We start from the raw sequence: 15,978 nt of genomic DNA, 5'->3' as shown, positions 1-15,978 counted from the left end.
TGTGGCTCCTCTCAGATTCCAGAACTTTCTGCCACAGAAATGTGAGGAACATGTGTTTTTTTAGCCAAATTTTGAGGTTTGCAAAGGATTCTGGGTAACAGAACCTAGTCCGAGCCCCACAAGTCACCCCTCCTTGGATTCCCCTAGGTCTCTAGTTTTCAGAAATGCACAGGTTTGGTAGGTTTCCCTAGGTGCCGGCTGAGCTAGAGGCCAAAATCTACAGTTAGGCACTTCGCAAAAAACACCTCTGTTTTCTTCCATAATTTTGGATGTGTCCACGTTGCGGTTTGGGGTGTTTCCTGTCGCTGGCGCTAGGCCTACCCACACAAGTGACGTATCATTTTTATCGGGAGACTTGGGGGAACGCTGGGTGGAAGGAAATTCGTGGCTCCTCTCAGATTTCAGAACTTTCTGCCACAGAAATGTGAGGAACATGTGTTTTGTTAGCCAAATTTTGAGGTTTGCAAAGGATTCTGGGTAACAGAACCTGGTCCGAGCCCCGCAAGTCACCCCTCCTTGGATTCCCCTAGGTCTCTAGTTTTCAGAAATGCACAGGTTTGGTAGGTTTCCCTAGGTGCCGGCTGAGCTAGAGGCCAAAATCTACAGGTAGGCACTTCGCAAAAAACACCTCTGTTTTCTTCCAAAATTTTGGACGTGTCCACGTTGCGCTTTGGGGCGATTCCTGTTGCCGGCGCTAGGCCTACCCACGCAAGTGAGGTATCATTTTTATCGGGAGACTTGGGGGAACGCTGGGTGGAAGGAAATTTGTGGCTCCTCTCAGATTCCAGAACTTTCTGCCACAGAAATGTGAGGAACATGTGTTTTTTTAGCCAAATTTTGAGGTTTGCAAAGGATTCTGGGTAACAGAACCTGGTCCGAGGCCCACAAGTCACCCCTCCTTGGATTCCCCTAGGTCTCTAGTTTTCAGAAATGCACAGGTTTGGTAGGTTTCCCTAGGTGCCGGCTGAGCTAGAGGCCAAAATCTACAGGTAGGCACTTCGCAAAAAACACCTCTGTTTTCTTCCAAAATTTTGGACGTGTCCACGTTGCGCTTTGGGGTGATTCCTGTTGCCGGCGCTAGGCCTACCCACGCAAGTGAGGTATCATTTTTATCGGGAGACTTGGGGGAACGCTGAGTGGAAGGAAATTTGTGGCTCCTCTCAGATTCCAGAACTTTCTGCCACAGAAATGTGAGGAACATGTGTTTTTTTAGCCAAATTTTGAGGTTTGCAAAGGATTCTGGGTAACAGAACCTGGTCCGAGGCCCACAAGTCACCCCTCCTTGGATTCCCCTAGGTCTCTAGTTTTCAGAAATGCACAGGTTTGGTAGGTTTCCCTAGGTGCCGGCTGAGCTAGAGGCCAAAATCTACAGGTAGGCACTTCGCAAGAAACACCTCTGTTTTCTTCCAAACTTTTGGACGTGTCCACGTTGCGCTTTGGGGTGTTTCCTGTCGCCGGCGCTAGGCCTACCCACGCAAGTGAGGTATCATTTTTATCGGGAGACTTGGGGGAACGCTGGGTGGAAGGAAATTTGTGGCTCCTCTCCTCTCCGATTCCAGAACTTTCTGCCACAGAAATGTGAGGAACATGTGTTTTTTTAGCCAAATTTTGAGGTTTGCAAAGGATTCTGGGTAACAGAACCTGGTCCGAGCCCCGCAAGTCACCCCTCCTTGGATTCCCCTAGGTCTCTAGTTTTCAGAAATGCACAGGTTTGGTAGGTTTCCCTAGGTGCCGGCTGAGCTAGAGGCCAAAATCTACAGGTAGGCACTTCGCAAAAAACACCTCTGTTTTCTTCCAAAATTTTGGACGTGTCCACGTTGCGCTTTGGGGTGTTTCCTGTCGCCGGCGCTAGGCCTACCCACGCAAGTGAGGTATCATTTTTATCGGGAGACTTGGGGGAACGCTGGGTGGAAGGAAATTTGTGGCTCCTCTCAGATTCCAGAACTTTCTGCCACAGAAATGTGAGGAACATGTGTTTTTTTAGCCAAATTTTGAGGTTTGCAAAGGATTCTGGGTAACAGAACCTGGTCCGAGGCCCACAAGTCACCCCTCCTTGGATTCCCCTAGGTCTCTAGTTTTCAGAAATGCACAGGTTTGGTAGGTTTCCCTAGGTGCCGGCTGAGCTAGAGGCCAAAATCTACAGGTAGGCACTTCGCAAAAAACACCTCTGTTTTCTTCCAAATTTTTGGACGTGTCCACGTTGCGCTTTGGGGTGTTTCCTGTCGCCGGCGCTAGGCCTACCCACGCAAGTGAGGTATCATTTTTATCGGGAGACTTAGGGGAACGCTGGGTGGAAGGAAATTTGTGGCTCCTCTCAGATTCCAGAACTTTCTGCCACAGAAATGTGAGGAACATGTGTTTTTTTAGCCAAATTTTGAGGTTTGCAAAGGATTCTGGGTAACAGAACCTGGATCGAGCCCCACAAGTCACCCCTCCTTGGATTCCCCTAGGTCTCTAGTTTTCAGAAATGCACAGGTTTGGTAGGTTTCCCTAGGTGCCGGCTGAGCTAGAGGCCAAAATCTACAGGTAGGCACTTCGCAAGAAACACCTCTGTTTTCTTCCAAACTTTTGGACGTGTCCACGTTGCGCTTTGGGGTGTTTCCTGTCGCCGGCGCTAGGCCTACCCACGCAAGTGAGGTATCATTTTTATCGGGAGACTTGGGGGAACGCTGGGTGGAAGGAAATTTGTGGCTCCTCTCCTCTCCGATTCCAGAACTTTCTGCCACAGAAATGTGAGGAACATGTGTTTTTTTAGCCAAATTTTGAGGTTTGCAAAGGATTCTGGGTAACAGAACCTGGTCCGAGCCCCGCAAGTCACCCCTCCTTGAATTCCCCTAGGTCTCTAGTTTTCAGAAATGCACAGGTTTGGTAGGTTTCCCTAGGTGCCGGCTGAGCTAGAGGCCAAAATCTACAGGTAGGCACTTCGCAAAAAACACCTCTGTTTTCTTCCAAAATTTTGGACGTGTCCACGTTGCGCTTTGGGGTGTTTCCTGTCGCCGGCGCTAGGCCTACCCACGCAAGTGAGGTATCATTTTTATCGGGAGACTTGGGGGAACGCTGGGTGGAAGGAAATTTGTGGCTCCTCTCAGATTCCAGAACTTTCTGCCACAGAAATGTGAGGAACATGTGTTTTTTTAGCCAAATTTTGAGGTTTGCAAAGGATTCTGGGTAACAGAACCTGGTCCGAGCCCCACAAGTCACCCCTCCTTTGATTCCCCTAGGTCTCTAGTTTTCAGAAATGCACAGGTTTGGTAGGTTTCCCTAGGTGCCGGCTGAGCTAGAGGCCAAAATCTACAGGTAGGCACTTCGCAAAAAACACCTCTGTTTTCTTCCAAAATTTTGGATGTGTCCACGTTGCGCTTTGGGGCCTTTCCTGTCGCTGGCGCTAGGCCTACCCATGCAAGTGAGGTATCATTTTTATCGGGAGACTTGGGGGAACGCTGGGTGGAAGGAAATTTGTGGCTCCTCTCAGATTCCAGAACTTTCTGCCACAGAAATGTGAGGAACATGTGTTTTTTTATCCAAATTTTGAGGTTTGCAAAGGATTCTGGGTAACAGAACCTGGTCCGAGCCCCGCAAGTCACCCCTCCTTGAATTCCCCTAGGTCTCTAGTTTTCAGAAATGCACAGGTTTGGTAGGTTTCCCTAGGTGCCGGCTGAGCTAGAGGCCAAAATCTACAGGTAGGCACTTCGCAAAAAACACCTCTGTTTTCTTCCAAAATTTTGGACGTGTCCACGTTGCGCTTTGGGGTGTTTCCTGTCGCCGGCGCTAGGCCTACCCACGCAAGTGAGGTATCATTTTTATCGGGAGACTTGGGGGAACGCTGGGTGGAAGGAAATTTGTGGCTCCTCTCAGATTCCAGAACTTTCTGCCACAGAAATGTGAGGAACATGTGTTTTTTTAGCCAAATTTTGAGGTTTGCAAAGGATTCTGGGTAACAGAACCTGGTCCGAGCCCCACAAGTCACCCCTCCTTTGATTCCCCTAGGTCTCTAGTTTTCAGAAATGCACAGGTTTGGTAGGTTTCCCTAGGTGCCGGCTGAGCTAGAGGCCAAAATCTACAGGTAGGCACTTCGCAAAAAACACCTCTGTTTTCTTCCAAAATTTTGGATGTGTCCACGTTGCGCTTTGGGGCCTTTCCTGTCGCTGGCGCTAGGCCTACCCACGCAAGTGAGGTATCATTTTTATCGGGAGACTTGGGGGAACGCTGGGTGGAAGGAAATTTGTGGCTCCTCTCAGATTCCAGAACTTTCTGCCACAGAAATGTGAGGAACATGTGTTTTTTTAGCCAAATTTTGAGGTTTGCAAAGGATTCTGGGTAACAGAACCTAGTCCGAGCCCCACAAGTCACCCCTCCTTGGATTCCCCTAGGTCTCTAGTTTTCAGAAATGCACAGGTTTGGTAGGTTTCCCTAGGTGCCGGCTGAGCTAGAGGCCAAAATCTACAGTTAGGCACTTCGCAAAAAACACCTCTGTTTTCTTCCATAATTTTGGATGTGTCAACGTTGCGGTTTGGGGTGTTTCCTGTCGCTGGCGCTAGGCCTACCCACGCAAGTGAGGTATCATTTTTATCGGGAGACTTGGGGGAACGCTGGGTGGAAGGAAATTTGTGGCTCCTCTCAGATTCCAGAACTTTCTGCCACAGAAATGTGAGGAACATGTGTTTTTTTAGCCAAATTTTGAGGTTTGCAAAGGATTCTGGTAACAGAACCTGGTCCGAGCCCCGCAAGTCACCCCATCTTGGATTCCCCTAGGTCTCTAGTTTTCAGAAATGCAGAGGTTTGGTAGGTTTCCCTAGGTGCCGGCTGAGCTAGAGGCCAAAATCTACAGGAAGGCACTTCGCAAAAAACACCTCTGTTTTCTTCCAAAATTTTGGACGTGTCCACGTTGCGCTTTGGGGTGTTTCCTGTCGCCGGCGCTAGGCCTACCCACGCAAGTGAGGTATCATTTTTATCGGGAGACTTGGGGGAACGCTGGGTGGAAGGAAATTTGTGGCTCCTCTCAGATTCCAGAACTTTCTGCCACAGAAATGTGAGGAACATTTGTTTTTTTAGCCAAATTTTGAGGTTTGCAAAGGATTCTGGGTAACAGAACCTGGTCCGAGCCCCGCAAGTCACCCCTCCTTGGATTCCCCTAGGTCTCTAGTTTTCAGAAATGCACAGGTTTGGTAGGTTTCCCTAGGTGCCGGCAGAGCTAGAGGCCAAAATCTACAGGTAGGCACTTCGCAAGAAACACCTCTGTTTTCTTCCAAAATTTTGGATGTGTCCACGTTGCGCTTTGGGGTGTTTCCTGTCGCCGGCGCTAGGCCTACCCACGCAAGTGAGGTATCATTTTTATCGGGAGACTTGGGGGAACGCTGGGTGGAAGGAAATTTGTGGCTCCTCTCCAATTCCAGAACTTTCTGCCACAGAAATGTGAGGAACATGTGTTTTTTTAGCCAAATTTTGAGGTTTGCAAAGGATTCTGGGTAACAGAACCTGGTCCGAGCCCCGCAAGTCACCCCTCCTTGAATTCCCCTAGGTCTCTAGTTTTCAGAAATGCACAGGTTTGGTAGGTTTCCCTAGGTGCCGGCTGAGCTAGAGGCCAAAATCTACAGGTAGGCACTTCGCAAAAAACACCTCTGTTTTCTTCCAACATTTTGGACGTGTCCACGTTGCGCTTTGGGGTGTTTCCTGTCGCCGGCGCTAGGCCTACCCACGCAAGTGAGGTATCATTTTTATCGGGAGACTTGGGGGAACGCTGGGTGGAAGGAAATTTGTGGCTCCTCTCAGATTCCAGAACTTTCTGCCACAGAAATGTGAGGAACATGTGTTTTTTTAGCCAAATTTTGAGGTTTGCAAAGGATTCTGGGTAACAGAACCTGGTCCGAGCCCCACAAGTCACCCCTCCTTTGATTCCCCTAGGTCTCTAGTTTTCAGAAATGCACAGGTTTGGTAGGTTTCCCTAGGTGCCGGCTGAGCTAGAGGCCAAAATCTACAGGTAGGCACTTCGCAAAAAACACCTCTGTTTTCTTCCAAAATTTTGGACGTGTCCACGTTGCGCTTTGGGGCCTTTCCTGTCGCTGGCGCTAGGCCTACCCACGCAAGTGAGGTATCATTTTTATCGGGAGACTTGGGGGAACGCTGGGTGGAAGGAAATTCGTGGCTCCTCTCAGATTTCAGAACTTTCTGCCAAAGAAATGTGAGGAACATGTGTTTTGTTAGCCAAATTTTGAGGTTTGCAAAGGATTCTGGGTAACAGAACCTGGTCCGAGCCCCGCAAGTCACCCCATCTTGGATTCCCCTAGGTCTCTAGTTTTCAGAAATGCACAGGTTTGGTAGGTTTCCCTAGGTGCCGGCTGAGCTAGAGGCCAAAATCTACAGGTAGGCACTTCGCAAAAAACACCTCTGTTTTCTTCCAAAATTTTGGACGTGTCCACGTTGCGCTTTGGGGTGTTTCCTGTCGCCGGCGCTAGGCCTACCCACGCAAGTGAGGTATCATTTTTATCGGGAGACTTGGGGGAACGCTGGGTGGAAGGAAATTTGTGGCTCCTCTCAGATTCCAGAACTTTCTGCCACAGAAATGTGAGGAACATGTGTTTTTTTAGCCAAATTTTGAGGTTTGGAAAGGATTGTGGGTAACAGAACCTGGTCCGAGGCCCACAAGTCACCCCTCCTTGGATTCCCCTAGGTCTCTAGTTTTCAGAAATGCACAGGTTTGGTAGGTTTCCCTAGGTGCCGGCTGAGCTAGAGGCCAAAATCTACAGGTAGGCACTTCGCAAGAAACACCTCTGTTTTCTTCCAAACTTTTGGACGTGTCCACGTTGCGCTTTGGGGTGTTTCCTGTCGCCGGCGCTAGGCCTACCCACGCAAGTGAGGTATCATTTTTATCGGGAGACTTGGGGGAACGCTGGGTGGAAGGAAATTTGTGGCTCCTCTCCTCTCCGATTCCAGAACTTTCTGCCACAGAAATGTGAGGAACATGTGTTTTTTTAGCCAAATTTTGAGGTTTGCAAAGGATTCTGGGTAACAGAACCTGGTCCGAGCCCCGCAAGTCACCCCTCCTTGGATTCCCCTAGGTCTCTAGTTTTCAGAAATGCACAGGTTTGGTAGGTTTCCCTAGGTGCCGGCTGAGCTAGAGGCCAAAATCTACAGGTAGGCACTTCGCAAAAAACACCTCTGTTTTCTTCCAAAATTTTGGACGTGTCCACGTTGCGCTTTGGGGTGTTTCCTGTCGCCGGCGCTAGGCCTACCCACGCAAGTGAGGTATCATTTTTATCGGGAGACTTGGGGGAACGCTGGGTGGAAGGAAATTTGTGGCTCCTCTCAGATTCCAGAACTTTCTGCCACAGAAATGTGAGGAACATGTGTTTTTTTATCCAAATTTTGAGGTTTGGAAAGGATTCTGGGTAACAGAACCTGGTCCGAGGCCCACAAGTCACCCCTCCTTGGATTCCCCTAGGTCTCTAGTTTTCAGAAATGCACAGGTTTGGTAGGTTTCCCTAGGTGCCGGCTGAGCTAGAGGCCAAAATCTACAGGTAGGCACTTCGCAAGAAACACCTCTGTTTTCTTCCAAACTTTTGGACGTGTCCACGTTGCGCTTTGGGGTGTTTCCTGTCGCCGGCGCTAGGCCTACCCACGCAAGTGAGGTATCATTTTTATCGGGAGACTTGGGGGAACGCTGGGTGGAAGGAAATTTGTGGCTCCTCTCCTCTCCGATTCCAGAACTTTCTGCCACAGAAATGTGAGGAACATGTGTTTTTTTAGCCAAATTTTGAGGTTTGCAAAGGATTCTGGGTAACAGAACCTGGTCCGAGCCCCGCAAGTCACCCCTCCTTGGATTCCCCTAGGTCTCTAGTTTTCAGAAATGCACAGGTTTGGTAGGTTTCCCTAGGTGCCGGCTGAGCTAGAGGCCAAAATCTACAGGTAGGCACTTCGCAAAAAACACCTCTGTTTTCTTCCAAAATTTTGGACGTGTCCACGTTGCGCTTTGGGGTGTTTCCTGTCGCCGGCGCTAGGCCTACCCACGCAAGTGAGGTATCATTTTTATAGGGAGACTTGGGGGAACGCTGGGTGGAAGGAAATTTGTGGCTCCTCTCAGATTCCAGAACTTTCTGCCACAGAAATGTGAGGAACATGTGTTTTTTTAGCCAAATTTTGAGGTTTGCAAAGGATTCTGGGTAACAGAACCTGGTCCGAGCCCCACAAGTCACCCCTCCTTTGATTCCCCTAGGTCTCTAGTTTTCAGAAATGCACAGGTTTGGTAGGTTTCCCTAGGTGCCGGCTGAGCTAGAGGCCAAAATCTACAGGTAGGCACTTCGCAAAAAACACCTCTGTTTTCTTCCAAAATTTTGGATGTGTCCACGTTGCGCTTTGGGGCCTTTCCTGTCGCTGGCGCTAGGCCTACCCACGCAAGTGAGGTATCATTTTTATCGGGAGACTTGGGGGAACGCTGGGTGGAAGGAAATTTGTGGCTCCTCTCAGATTCCAGAACTTTCTGCCACAGAAATGTGAGGAACATGTGTTTTTTTAGCCAAATTTTGAGGTTTGCAAAGGATTCTGGGTAACAGAACCTAGTCCGAGCCCCACAAGTCACCCCTCCTTGGATTCCCCTAGGTCTCTAGTTTTCAGAAATGCACAGGTTTGGTAGGTTTCCCTAGGTGCCGGCTGAGCTAGAGGCCAAAATCTACAGTTAGGCACTTCGCAAAAAACACCTCTGTTTTCTTCCATAATTTTGGATGTGTCCACGTAGCGGTTTGGGGTGTTTCCTGTCGCTGGCGCTAGGCCTACCCACGCAAGTGAGGTATCATTTTTATCGGGAGACTTGGGGGAACGCTGGGTGGAAGGAAATTCGTGGCTCCTCTCAGATTTCAGAACTTTCTGCCACAGAAATGTGAGGAACATGTGTTTTGTTAGCCAAATTTTGAGGTTTGCAAAGGATTCTGGGTAACAGAACCTGGTCCGAGCCCCGCAAGTCACCCCATCTTGGATTCCCCTAGGTCTCTAGTTTTCTGAAATGCACAGGTTTGGTAGGTTTCCCTAGGTGCCGGCTGAGCTAGAGGCCAAAATCTACAGGTAGGCACTTCGCAAGAAACACCTCTGTTTTCTTCCAAACTTTTGGACGTGTCCACGTTGCGCTTTGGGGTGTTTCCTGTCGCCGGCGCTAGGCCTACCCACGCAAGTGAGGTATCATTTTTATCGGGAGACTTGGGGGAACGCTGGGTGGAAGGAAATTTGTGGCTCCTCTCCAATTCCAGAACTTTCTGCCACAGAAATGTGAGGAACATGTGTTTTTTTAGCCAAATTTTGAGGTTTGCAAAGGATTCTGGGTAACAGAACCTGGTCCGAGCCCCGCAAGTCACCCCTCCTTGGATTCCCCTAGGTCTCTAGTTTTCAGAAATGCACAGGTTTGGTAGGTTTCCCTAGGTGCCGGCTGAGCTAGAGGCCAAAATCTACAGGTAGGCACTTCGCAAAAAACACCTCTGTTTTCTTCCAAAATTTTGGACGTGTCCACGTTGCGCTTTGGGGTGTTTCCTGTTGCCGGCGCTAGGCCTACCCACGCAAGTGAGGTATCATTTTTATCGGGAGACTTGGGGGAACGCTGGGTGGAAGGAAATTTGTGGCTCCTCTCAGATTCCAGAACTTTCTGCCACAGAAATGTGAGGAACATGTGTTTTTTTAGCCAAATTTTGAGGTTTGCAAAGGATTCTGGGTAACAGAACCTGGTCCGAGGCCCACAAGTCACCCCTCCTTGGATTCCCCTAGGTCTCTAGTTTTCAGAAATGCACAGGTTTGGTAGGTTTCCCTAGGTGCCGGCTGAGCTAGAGGCCAAAATCTACAGGTAGGCACTTCGCAAAAAACACCTCTGTTTTCTTCCAAAATTTTGGACGTGTCCACGTTGCGCTTTGGGGTGTTTCCTGTCGCCGGCGCTAGGCCTACCCACGCAAGTGAGGTATCATTTTTATCGGGAGACTTGGGGGAACGCTGGGTGGAAGGAAATTTGTGGCTCCTCTCAGATTCCAGAACTTTCTGCCACAGAAATGTGAGGAACATGTGTTTTTTTAGCCAAATTTTGAGGTTTGCAAAGGATTCTGGGTAACAGAACCTGGTCCGAGCCCCACAAGTCACCCCTCCTTGGATTCCCCTAGGTCTCTAGTTTTCAGAAATGCACAGGTTTGGTAGGTTTCCCTAGGTGCCGGCTGAGCTAGAGGCCAAAATCTACAGTTAGGCACTTCGCAAAAAACACCTCTGTTTTCTTCCATAATTTTGGATGTGTCCACGTAGCGGTTTGGGGTGTTTCCTGTCGCTGGCGCTAGGCCTACCCACGCAAGTGAGGCATCATTTTTATCGGGAGACTTGGGGAACGCTGGGTGGAAGGAAATTCGTGGCTCCTCTCAGATTTCAGAACTTTCTGCCACAGAAATGTGAGGAACATGTGTTTTGTTAGCCAAATTTTGAGGGTTGCAAAGGATTCTGGGTAACAGAACCTGGTCCGAGCCCCGCAAGTCACCCCATCTTGGATTCCCCTAGGTCTCTAGTTTTCTGAAATGCACAGGTTTGGTAGGTTTCCCTAGGTGCCGGCTGAGCTAGAGGCCAAAATCTACAGGTAGGCACTTCGCAAGAAACACCTCTGTTTTCTTCCAAACTTTTGGACATGTCCACGTTGCGCTTTGGGGTGTTTCCTGTCGCCGGCGCTAGGCCTACCCACGCAAGTGAGGTATCATTTTTATCGGGAGACTTGGGGGAACGCTGGGTGGAAGGAAATTTGTGGCTCCTCTCCAATTCCAGAACTTTCTGCCACAGAAATGTGAGGAACATGTGTTTTTTTAGCCAAATTTTGAGGTTTGCAAAGGATTCTGGGTAACAGAACCTCGTCCGAGCCCCGCAAGTCACCCCTCCTTGGATTCCCCTAGGTCTGTAGTTTTCAGAAATGCACAGGTTTGGTAGGTTTCCCTAGGTGCCGGCTGAGCTAGAGGCCAAAATCTACAGGTAGGCACTTCGCAAAAAACACCTCTGTTTTCTTCCAAAATTTTGGACGTGTCCACGTAGCGGTTTGGGGTGTTTCCTGTCGCTGGCGCTAGGCCTACCCACGCAAGTGAGGCATCATTTTTATCGGGAGACTTGGGGGAACGCTGGGTGGAAGGAAATTCGTGGCTCCTCTCAGATTTCAGAACTTTCTGCCACAGAAATGTGAGGAACATGTGTTTTGTTAGCCAAATTTTGAGGGTTGCAAAGGATTCTGGGTAACAGAACCTGGTCCGAGCCCCGCAAGTCACCCCATCTTGGATTCCCCTAGGTCTCTAGTTTTCTGAAATGCACAGGTTTGGTAGGTTTCCCTAGGTGCCGGCTGAGCTAGAGGCCAAAATCTACAGGTAGGCACTTCGCAAGAAACACCTCTGTTTTCTTCCAAACTTTTGGACATGTCCACGTTGCGCTTTGGGGTGTTTCCTGTCGCCGGCGCTAGGCCTACCCACGCAAGTGAGGTATCATTTTTATCGGGAGACTTGGGGGAACGCTGGGTGGAAGGAAATTTGTGGCTCCTCTCCAATTCCAGAACTTTCTGCCACAGAAATGTGAGGAACATGTGTTTTTTTAGCCAAATTTTGAGGTTTGCAAAGGATTCTGGGTAACAGAACCTGGTCCGAGCCCCGCAAGTCACCCCTCCTTGGATTCCCCTAGGTCTGTAGTTTTCAGAAATGCACAGGTTTGGTAGGTTTCCCTAGGTGCCGGCTGAGCTAGAGGCCAAAATCTACAGGTAGGCACTTCGCAAAAAACACCTCTGTTTTCTTCCAAAATTTTGGACGTGTCCACGTTGCGCTTTGGGGTGTTTCCTGTTGCCGGCGCTAGGCCTACCCACGCAAGTGAGGTATCATTTTTATCGGGAGACTTGGGGGAACGCTGGGTGGAAGGAAATTTGTGGCTCCTCTCAGATTCCAGAACTTTCTGCCACAGAAATGTGAGGAACATGTGTTTTTTTAGCCAAATTTTGAGGTTTGCAAAGGATTCTGGGTAACAGAACCTGGTCCGAGGCCCACAAGTCACCCCTCCTTGGATTCCCCTAGGTCTCTAGTTTTCAGAAATGCACAGGTTTGGTAGGTTTCCCTAGGTGCCGGCTGAGCTAGAGGCCAAAATCTACAGGTAGGCACTTCGCAAAAAACACCTCTGTTTTCTTCCAAAATTTTGGACGTGTCCACGTTGCGCTTTGGGGTGTTTCCTGTTGCCGGCGCTAGGCCTACCCACGCAAGTGAGGTATCATTTTTATCGGGAGACTTGGGGGAACGCTGGGTGGAAGGAAATTTGTGGCTCCTCTCAGATTCCAGAACTTTCTGCCACAGAAATGTGAGGAACATGTGTTTTTTTAGCCAAATTTTGAGGTTTGCAAAGGATTCTGGGTAACAGAACCTGGTCCGAGGCCCACAAGTCACCCCTCCTTGGATTCCCCTAGGTCTCTAGTTTTCAGAAATGCACAGGTTTGGTAGGTTTCCCTAGGTGCCGGCTGAGCTAGAGGCCAAAATCTACAGGTAGGCACTTCGCAAAAAACACCTCTGTTTTCTTCCAAAATTTTGGACGTGTCCACGTTGCGCTTTGGGGTGTTTCCTGTCGCCGGCGCTAGGCCTACCCACGCAAGTGAGGTATCATTTTTATCGGGAGACTTGGGGGAACGCTGGGTGGAAGGAAATTTGTGGCTCCTCTCAGATTCCAGAACTTTCTGCCACAGAAATGTGAGGAACATGTGTTTTTTTAGCCAAATTTTGAGGTTTGCAAAGGATTCTGGGTAACAGAACCTGGTCCGAGCCCCACAAGTCACCCCTCCTTGGATTCCCCTAGGTCTCTAGTTTTCAGAAATGCACAGGTTTGGTAGGTTTCCCTAGGTGCCGGCTGAGCTAGAGGCCAAAATCTACAGTTAGGCACTTCGCAAAAAACACCTCTGTTTTCTTCCATAATTTTGGATGTGTCCACGTAGCGGTTTGGGGTGTTTCCTGTCGCTGGCGCTAGGCCTACCCACGCAAGTGAGGCATCATTTTTATCGGGAGACTTGGGGGAACGCTGGGTGGAAGGAAATTCGTGGCTCCTCTCAGATTTCAGAACTTTCTGCCACAGAAATGTGAGGAACATGTGTTTTGTTAGCCAAATTTTGAGGGTTGCAAAGGATTCGGGGTAACAGAACCTGGTCCGAGCCCCGCAAGTCACCCCATCTTGGATTCCCCTAGGTCTCTAGTTTTCTGAAATGCACAGGTTTGGTAGGTTTCCCTAGGTGCCGGCTGAGCTAGAGGCCAAAATCTACAGGTAGGCACTTCGCAAGAAACACCTCTGTTTTCTTCCAAACTTTTGGACATGTCCACGTTGCGCTTTGGGGTGTTTCCTGTCGCCGGCGCTAGGCCTACCCACGCAAGTGAGGTATCATTTTTATCGGGAGACTTGGGGGAACGCTGGGTGGAAGGAAATTTGTGGCTCCTCTCCAATTCCAGAACTTTCTGCCACAGAAATGTGAGGAACATGTGTTTTTTTAGCCAAATTTTGAGGTTTGCAAAGGATTCTGGGTAACAGAACCTGGTCCGAGCCCCACAAGTCACCCCTCCTTGGATTCCCCTAGGTCTCTAGTTTTCAGAAATGCACAGGTTTGGTAGGTTTCCCTAGGTGCCGGCTGAGCTAGAGGCCAAAATCTACAGTTAGGCACTTCGCAAAAAACACCTCTGTTTTCTTCCATAATTTTGGATGTGTCCACGTAGCGGTTTGGGGTGTTTCCTGTCGCTGGCGCTAGGCCTACCCACGCAAGTGAGGCATCATTTTTATCGGGAGACTTGGGGGAACGCTGGGTGGAAGGAAATTCGTGGCTCCTCTCAGATTTCAGAACTTTCTGCCACAGAAATATGAGGAACATGTGTTTTGTTAGCCAAATTTTGAGGGTTGCAAAGGATTCGGGGTAACAGAACCTGGTCCGAGCCCCGCAAGTCACCCCATCTTGGATTCCCCTAGGTCTCTAGTTTTCTGAAATGCACAGGTTTGGTAGGTTTCCCTAGGTGCCGGCTGAGCTAGAGGCCAAAATCTACAGGTAGGCACTTCGCAAGAAACACCTCTGTTTTCTTCCAAACTTTTGGACATGTCCACGTTGCGCTTTGGGGTGTTTCCTGTCGCCGGCGCTAGGCCTACCCACGCAAGTGAGGTATCATTTTTATCGGGAGACTTGGGGGAACGCTGGGTGGAAGGAAATTTGTGGCTCCTCTCCAATTCCAGAACTTTCTGCCACAGAAATGTGAGGAACATGTGTTTTTTTAGCCAAATTTTGAGGTTTGCAAAGGATTCTGGGTAACAGAACCTGGTCCGAGCCCCACAAGTCACCCCTCCTTGGATTCCCCTAGGTCTGTAGTTTTCAGAAATGCACAGGTTTGGTAGGTTTCCCTAGGTGCCGGCTGAGCTAGAGGCCAAAATCTACAGGTAGGCACTTCGCAAAAAACACCTCTGTTTTCTTCCAAAATTTTGGACGTGTCCACGTTGCGCTTTGGGGTGTTTCCTGTTGCCGGCGCTAGGCCTACCCACGCAAGTGAGGTATCATTTTTATCGGGAGACTTGGGGGAACGCTGGGTGGAAGGAAATTTGTGGCTCCTCTCAGATTCCAGAACTTTCTGCCACAGAAATGTGAGGAACATGTGTTTTTTTAGCCAAATTTTGAGGTTTGCAAAGGATTCTGGGTAACAGAACCTGGTCCGAGGCCCACAAGTCACCCCTCCTTGGATTCCCCTAGGTCTCTAGTTTTCAGAAATGCACAGGTTTGGTAGGTTTCCCTAGGTGCCGGCTGAGCTAGAGGCCAAAATCTACAGGTAGGCACTTCGCAAAAAACACCTCTGTTTTCTTCCAAAATTTTGGACGTGTCCACGTTGCGCTTTGGGGTGTTTCCTGTCGCCGGCGCTAGGCCTACCCACGCAAGTGAGGTATCATTTTTATCGGGAGACTTGGGGGAACGCTGGGTGGAAGGAAATTTGTGGCTCCTCTCAGATTCCAGAACTTTCTGCCACAGAAATGTGAGGAACATGTGTTTTTTTAGCCAAATTTTGAGGTTTGCAAAGGATTCTGGGTAACAGAACCTGGTCCGAGGCCCACAAGTCACCCCTCCTTGGATTCCCCTAGGTCTCTAGTTTTCAGAAATGCACAGGTTTGGTAGGTTTCCCTAGGTGCCGGCTGAGCTAGAGGCCAAAATCTACAGGTAGGCACTTCGCAAAAAACACCTCTGTTTTCTTCCAAAATTTTGGACGTGTCCACGTTGCGCTTTGGGGTGTTTCCTGTTGCCGGCGCTAGGCCTACCCACGCAAGTGAGGTATCATTTTTATCGGGAGACTTGGGGGAACGCTGGGTGGAAGGAAATTTGTGGCTCCTCTCAGATTCCAGAACTTTCTGCCACAGAAATGTGAGGAACATGTGTTTTTTTAGCCAAATTTTGAGGTTTGCAAAGGATTCTGGGTAACAGAACCTGGTCCGAGGCCCACAAGTCACCCCTCCTTGGATTCCCCTAGGTCTCTAGTTTTCAGAAATGCACAGGTTTGGTAGGTTTCCCTAGGTGCCGGCTGAGCTAGAGGCCAAAATCTACAGGTAGGCACTTCGCAAAAAACACCTCTGTTTTCTTCCAAAATTTTGGACGTGTCCACGTTGCGCTTTGGGGTGTTTCCTGTCGCCGGCGCTAGGCCTACCCACGCAAGTGAGGTATCATTTTTATCGGGAGACTTGGGGGAACGCTGGGTGGAAGGAAATTTGTGGCTCCTCTCAGATTCCAGAACTTTCTGCCACAGAAATGTGAGGAACATGTGTTTTTTTAGCCAAATTTTGAGGTTTGCAAAGGATTCTGGGTAACAGAACCTGGTCCGAGCCCCACAAGTCACCCCTCCTTGGATTCCCCTAGGTCTCTAGTTTTCAGAAATGCACAGGTTTGGTAGGTTTCCCTAGGTGCCGGCTGAGCTAGAGGCCAAAATCTACAGTTAGGCACTTCGCAAAAAACACCTCTGTTTTCTT

The sequence above is a fragment of the Pleurodeles waltl genome, chromosome 11, assembly GCF_031143425.1.
Source record: "Pleurodeles waltl isolate 20211129_DDA chromosome 11, aPleWal1.hap1.20221129, whole genome shotgun sequence".
Lineage (NCBI taxonomy): Eukaryota > Metazoa > Chordata > Amphibia > Caudata > Salamandridae > Pleurodeles > Pleurodeles waltl.
The sequence above is the reverse complement of the archived record's forward strand: the minus strand, read 5'-3'. Positions refer to the sequence as shown.